Raw genomic sequence first — 6,525 nt, 5'->3', positions numbered from 1 at the left:
GGAGAGGGAAAGAGGGAGAGGGAGAGCAGAGCAGGGAAACAGGGACAGGGAAAGAGGGAGGCAGAGAGGGAGATGGAAACGGGGAAAGGGAGGGGGGACGGATAGAGGGAGAGGGAGAGAGGGACAGGGAAAGAGAGACAGGGATGGAGGGAGGGAGAGAGGGACAGGACAGGGCAAGAGGGACAGGGAGAGAGGGAGGGAGAGAGGGAGGGAGAGAGGCAGAGGGAGAGATGGAGGGAGAGTGAGAGGCAGGGAGGTAGAGGGAGGGAGGGAGGGAGGGAGACAGAGAGGGAGACAGGGAGAAGGGCTGATGGGGGCTCCCTCCCCCTCCCATCCTCTGCCCACTGCTTTCTCTTTTTTCTGCTTCAACAAACACCAGGCGCCTTTCAGATCAGCCCTGAAGTCAACGTTGATGCTTGGGACGGCCTGACCTCCCCGCTGCCTTCCAGCCCAGGACCACAGCTGGGAGATGAAGTCTGCGGGGCCCTGGGGGGGGGCGGCGGCGGCGGAGGTGGTGGAGGCAGGCACCTCCTCTGACGCCCAATCTCTCCTCGTTTACGAGGCAGCCGCCAGCTCCCCTCCCTGACTCCCCAAGATTTGGGGCCATTTTAATATGTGTCGATAATGCCATGAGCTACTATTTAACTTTTCCACGAGGACCCATCTCCCGAAATGCAGTGGTTTTCAGGCTTGGCTGCACTAGAGAACCCCCAGGGAAAGGAGAGACGTCTGTACCTCCCTCTCTCTCCCTCTCCCTCCGTATCTCCTTCTGGCTCTCTCCCTCTCCTTCTGGGGTGATGCCCGATGAGCTCAGATTCGCAGATGTTCCCCCCATCCCCTCTCTGTGCCTTGCGTGGGGCCTGGGCCTTCTCACTGTGGCCCGGGAACAGCCTCGACATTCAGACATCGGTTCCTGCAAGGACACTTGCGTTTGGTCCATACCGCATGTGGCTGCAGTCTGTGCTTCTCCCGTTTAGCATCTTCAGTAGATGGGGGCTGTGCATGAGCCCTTCATCTTCCCCGCAGACACCACTGGTGCTTGCTCGGCCTCGCGGGTGATGTCCACGGGGGACAGACCTGTGTCCCCACCTTCTTGGGCTGCAGACAGGCCACGTTGGTCCTGTGGTGACTGGGGGCTCCCAGGAGAACCCCACCGCAGACCCAGAGAGGTGGCCCCAGAGAAGGTGGCGTACGCCTGGGGCCAGGCCTCACCAGCCAACCACGGGGCACCTGCAGCAACAGGTCTCTCGCCGTCCAGGGGCTGGGTGTTCGGGCGCCGTGGGGATGAGCTGCTGTCTGCACGGCAGCCAAGTTTGTATTGTTGAGCCCGGGGAGGCCCCTGGGTGGCTCCTGGAGAGCCTGGTCACATTTCTTCCTGCCCTTGGCCTTAGAGCTCATCATGGTTCACGCCGTTTCTGGTTCCAAAAGGACCTGTGTTCATAAAGACCACATGTTAGGACAGCACCAAAGTGTCTAGAAATCCAGGCCAGGAGGAGGAGGGAGGGGGTTTGGCTGTGCCCGCCAGTGGCCTGAGAGCCCTCCCACCCACAGAGACCTGGCCCGGGGCCTGTGGGGAGGGCGTGGCCCACGGTCCCCAGCGCTGGCTGTCTCTGGGTTCCAGGAGAACTGCGCGATCCTCGGGGAGCTGGTAAGGCTGCAGGCTCAGAAGTCCCGCCTGCTGGGATTCAGCACGCGTGCCGACTCTGTGCTGGAGATGAACATGGCCAAGACCAGCCAGGTGGTGGCCACTTTCCTAGGTAACCCCGCCTCCCCGAGTCCCAGTGGGGACGGGGGTCAGGTGGACCTTGACTGGACGTGGTGCTGCCTGAGACCCCACTGTGTCAGCCCTTGGGGGTCGCCTTCCCCAACCCTTCATTCTGCCTCGAGGGGCGTGGGGTGGGGGGCGGCTGGGCGGCTGCCACAGGGACATAGCTGAGCCTCTCCCCTCCGCCCGCAGATGAGCTGGCCCAGAAGCTGAAGCCCCTCGGGGAGCAGGAGCGGCCGTGATCCTGGAGCTAAAGAAGGCTGAGTGCCAGAGGCGGGGCCTGCACTTTGACGGGCCCATCAACGTCTAGGACCTGCGCTACTACATGAACCAGGGGGAGGAGACGCGCTACCACGTGGACCAGTACCTGCTCAATGAGTCCTTCCCCATGCAGGTGGTCACGCGCGGGCGGCTGGGCATCTCCCAGGAGCTGCTGGGGCTGACCTTCGACCTGGAGGAAGGCGCCAACATGCGTCACGAAGATGAAGATGTGAGGCTCTACACGGTCCGGGACGCGGCCTCGGGCAAGGTCATCCATCAGCAAGTTCTACCTGGACCTCTACCCTCGGTGCATGCGTGGGAGAACCTGTCGGCCGTGGGCCGGGGCTCCTCTGTGGTAGCGGGGCCTCACCCGCGTCCCTCCCCAGGGAAGGGAAGTCCGGGCACATGGCCTGCTTTGGCCTGCAGCCGGGCTGCCTGCAGCAGGACGGGAGGCGCCAGATTGCCATCGCGGCCATGGTGGCCAACTTCACCAAGCCTACGCCCAACCCGCCCTCCCTGTTCCAGCATGATGAGCTGGAGACCTACTTCCATGAGTTCTGGCAAGCGATGCACCAGCTCCGCTCCCAGGAGGGTGCGGGCGAGGGGCTGAAGGCAGGGGGCGGGGAGGGCCCGGGCTCTCCCGTGGTCCTCAGGCAGGCCCTCGCCACGGGATTCTTCCGCTGATGTCACCCCGCACGAGGAGACGCCCTCGGTGTCAGTTTCCATCATCAAACCCCACGCACTGGGCGCGTAAACAACGGAAGTGGATGTCCTCGAGACTCTGGAGGCTGGAAGTCCCAGATCAAGGAGTCAGGACTGGTTCCCTGCATGTTAAATACAGGTATTCAAGAGTTGCCTTTAAAAAAGACAAAATAGAAGAAAGGAACGTTGCATGCAAGGCTGGTGAGTGATGAGTGATGAGAACCAGAGGTTAGGCTCTGGGGCCGGGAGCACCACGCCCTGTGAGGCCCTGGGGCTGCTGCCAGTCTCGGTGGAGGCTCAGCAAGTCCCAGTGACTTCCCAATGTGGGGGGGGTCCCCAGCTGAGCGTCTGGGCCCAGGACCCAGTGCTCGTTCAGTCTTCCTGCAGTCAGCCCTTCGTCCTGAGAGCGATGCTCTCACAGACTGCAACCGGAGCGCGTGGGGACACTTTACTGAGCTGTGCAGCCGTCACTACTGCCCTGTTCTGGAACATTTCCCTCACCCCAAAAAGGTCCCTCACGCCCTTAGTTATCATTCCCTCCCCTCCCCTGTCCCTGACAACCAGGAACCCACTCTGACTCTGTGGATCTACCTGTTCTGGACGTTTCCCCTCAGTGGGGTCACACCCTGTGTGTCCTTCTGTGTCTGACTTCTCTCGCTGAGCACCGTGTTCTCACGGTGCATCCACGTGGCAGCGAGTGGCAGGGCTTCACACCTTTGCGTGGTCGAGGGCCGGAAAAAAGACAAACGAAAAGAAGGGCACGTTGCCTGCGACTCTGGTGACAGCCGGGGATGAGAACCAGAGGGTAGGCTCTGGGGCCGGGAGCGCCGCGCCCTGTGAAGCCCTGGCGCTGCTGCCAGTCTCGGCGGGGCACGAGCAGCGCCGTCCCCCAGGAGCTGCTGGACAAGCTCATCAAGTCCCGGCTGGCCAACCCCCGTGCGGCCGGGCCGAGGGAAAGGAAAGGGGCTCCCGGACCGCCCGGCTGGAAAGCGCGGCCTGGACACAGTGCCAGCGCCCCCGTCTCCTTCCTCCCGCCCTCCAGGCCTCTTCAACCTGCGCCAGATCGTCCTGGCCAAGGTGGACCAGGCCCTGCACACGCAGACGCCCTCGGACCCGGCCTAGGACAATGCCCGCCTCTGCCAGGAGATCCTCGGGGTCCCAGCCACGCCAGGTAGCCAAGCGCACGCCGGGCCCACCTTAGCGGTCAGTTGGCGGCTACTGCCCAGGTCAAGAGGATCCTCTGGTGGTGTGTGAAGGGGGACCGACTGACGGGCTCTGGTCGAGGCTCGCTGACCTCTGGCCTCTTCCTGCCTGGGTTCCTGGGCTGGTCCCTCCAGCTGTGGCCCGCGGAGTCCGAGGGTGGGCTGGGCGTATCTGCACGTGCTTTCTGGAGAGCCTGGAAGAGGCAGGAGAGGGCTTCATACCCCGGACGGAACGCGTCGACGAGGTTTGCCCGTGCGTGTCGGTGCGGAGACGCAGTTCACTCCCTCGTGAGCGCTTTAACCCGCGCTCTCCCCGTGCTGGAGGGCGAGCCCTGACTCATCCCTCGGAGCCTCGGGCAGCTGTCCCTGTAAGAGGCTTAGGGGTGAACCCTCGTGAGCTTCAGCAGAAAGTCGGCAAAGATTGATTTGTGTCCCTCCACTGAGTTGCCCGCAAGGTCCCCGTTTTCTAGAAGTGTTGGGCCAATACTCCCTCTAGTGGCAGGGGACTCAGACAGGGCTGCTTTGAGGCCCCAAGCTCTGGGCTCTGGGGAAGGGGCACGGAGCGGCCAGGGGGCCGGGCAGGAGCCTCTCCACGTGTGTCCCAGGGACCCACCTGCCTGCGACCTTCGGCCACCTGGCAGGAAGCTACGACGCCCAGTCCTATGGCTACCTGTGCAGCGAGGTGTACTCCGCGGACACGGTCCACACACTCGTTTCAAGCAGGAGGGCGTCCTGAGTGGCAAGGTGAGAGGCCGGCCTGCCGTGCAGACCAACACGGAGGTCCTTGGCCTGGGCCTAGATGCTTGTGCCGCCCGCCTGGGCCTGCCAGGCTCTGAGGGCCCTGCCCAGAACCCCCTGCTCCCCTGCCCTTTGTTGAGTCACAGCAGAGGTGGCCACACCCACACCCTCCGTGAAGGGGGTGCTCCACCCTCCTGCAGCCCCGCCCCCTCTCCTCAGGTTGCCATGGACTACAGAAGCTGCATTCTGAGGCCAGGGGGCTCCGAGGATGCCAAGGGCATGGTGAAGCTCTTCCTGGGTTGTGACCCCATGCAGGACGCCTTCCTCCTGAGCAAAGGGCTGCAGGTTGAGGGCTGCAAGCCGCCGGCCTGCTGACGGCACGGGGTTTTGCCCCCCCGGGCGGGCCGGGTGCCTTAGCGCCCCGTCGGGGCGGGGGAGGGGCCGTGTGTCCTCCCAGCCCCCTAGTCCCCGGCGGCCGGCCTAGGCCAAAAGTCTCCACCTGGAAGTGTCTGGAAAGCCTGGCATCAAGGCTCCCCCTTGTTGCACTAATGCAATCCCTTCCTGGGGAGCTTTCCTGGTAACAAAACGGTTCTTTGAAAACGCAGCCATTAATAAAAAAGACTCTACTCCTGGTCTCTGCCTGCCGTCCCTTCCACCACAGGAGTGGCATGGGGGCCGTCACACTGGGGGGAGTTCTGACCTTGGTCGGGGATCAGCCCTGGGGCCGTGGTGACGCGTCTGGGTCACTGGGAGACGGCTGAGCTGTGGGGTGAGTTCAGACGGGGATGGTGCCCCGCACCCCGACCGGGCAGGCTCTCCAGTGAGGGGGTGTCAGTTTCCTGCCGGCCTCTCGCCCATCACTGTTTGGCATCTCGGGGGCTGTGACTGGCTGGAGCTGGTTCTGGCGGTGGGCACAGCTGCGGGAAGCCCGGCTGTGGCTGTCCCTGTCCCCGTGTCCTGTCCTCCTGCTCACGGCCAGCCGGCTGGCTCCCTCTGGTCATCGGCAGCTGCTGAAGTCTGGACCACAGCAAGGGGCCGCCTTCCTGGGTCCTAGCAATTCTTCCCAAAGGCCTTAGGGAAGTGTTTTGGTGGCAGTAGGAATTCAGAGAGGGTGCTGCACCACTGGAGCGGTAGGGTGGCTCTGGACCGTCCCGTGTGTCCTTCCCTGGCCTTTGAGCTCCTTGGGAGCCCTGCCTCCACAAAGGACGCCAGGCAGCGGAACGAGGGCGCGGGCGGCGCCCCGACCTTCTCCCCGTGGCCCAGGCGGGCAGGCCGTGCCACGCTCTGTCCTCCCCTCAGCCTGCCCGCCCGTTCTGTTGTTATTTTACCGAAGAGGACACAGACATTCAGAGAGGCTAGGGTCCATGCCTGAGGTCTCATATCCAGTAAGTGTCAGAGCCGGGGTTTGAACCCAGACAGCCTGTCCCGGAGACCACGCCCTAACCTCTACACAAACCACCTCCTGGTTCCCTTTATTAGCACAAGACTCATTTCCCTGACAAGCCCAGGCCCCATAAAGGCAACCCTGCCTCCCCCACGTGACCAACCCTTGCCAACTACTCACCCCAGTGGCAGAGGGACGAGCCACACAGGGGACCCGCCCATCTTGGCCATGGGGACACAGACACCCACTCACACCCAGAAGGACCTCCTCTTTACCTTAGGCCACACGCCCATGCCGAAGGAGCTGCTGTCTGCCAGCTGGTGCAGGTACAGTTCTGTCCTGGAAACAGAGAAGGGACCAGAAGTAAGGGAGGACCCACCCACACCAGTGGCCTGGCAGGGCAGGTGGGCATCATGGCACGGGGCTCCACAGAGTGCCCCAGGTGGCCCCGGGGTCTGCCTCAGGCCCTGGCC

General features: G+C 63.5%; 1 pseudogene across 1 annotated transcript; it reads left to right on the top strand.

The window, feature by feature from the left end:
* The first annotated feature begins 1,615 nt into the window (after positions 1-1,615).
* Positions 1,616-5,043, top strand: LOC309622030 (thimet oligopeptidase-like; annotated as a pseudogene). The gene is made up of 7 exons: positions 1,616-1,757; positions 1,958-2,333; positions 2,413-2,608; positions 3,613-3,664; positions 3,771-3,899; positions 4,536-4,674; positions 4,888-5,043. The product of its transcript is annotated as a thimet oligopeptidase-like (transcript).
* Positions 5,044-6,525: the final 1,482 nt, after the last annotated feature.

The sequence above is a fragment of the Balaenoptera borealis genome (genome assembly GCF_965194805.1).
Source record: "Balaenoptera borealis genome assembly, contig: HAP1_SCAFFOLD_1419, whole genome shotgun sequence".
Classification (NCBI taxonomy): domain Eukaryota; kingdom Metazoa; phylum Chordata; class Mammalia; order Artiodactyla; family Balaenopteridae; genus Balaenoptera; species Balaenoptera borealis.
This window is presented reverse-complemented; position numbering and strand designations above follow the sequence as displayed.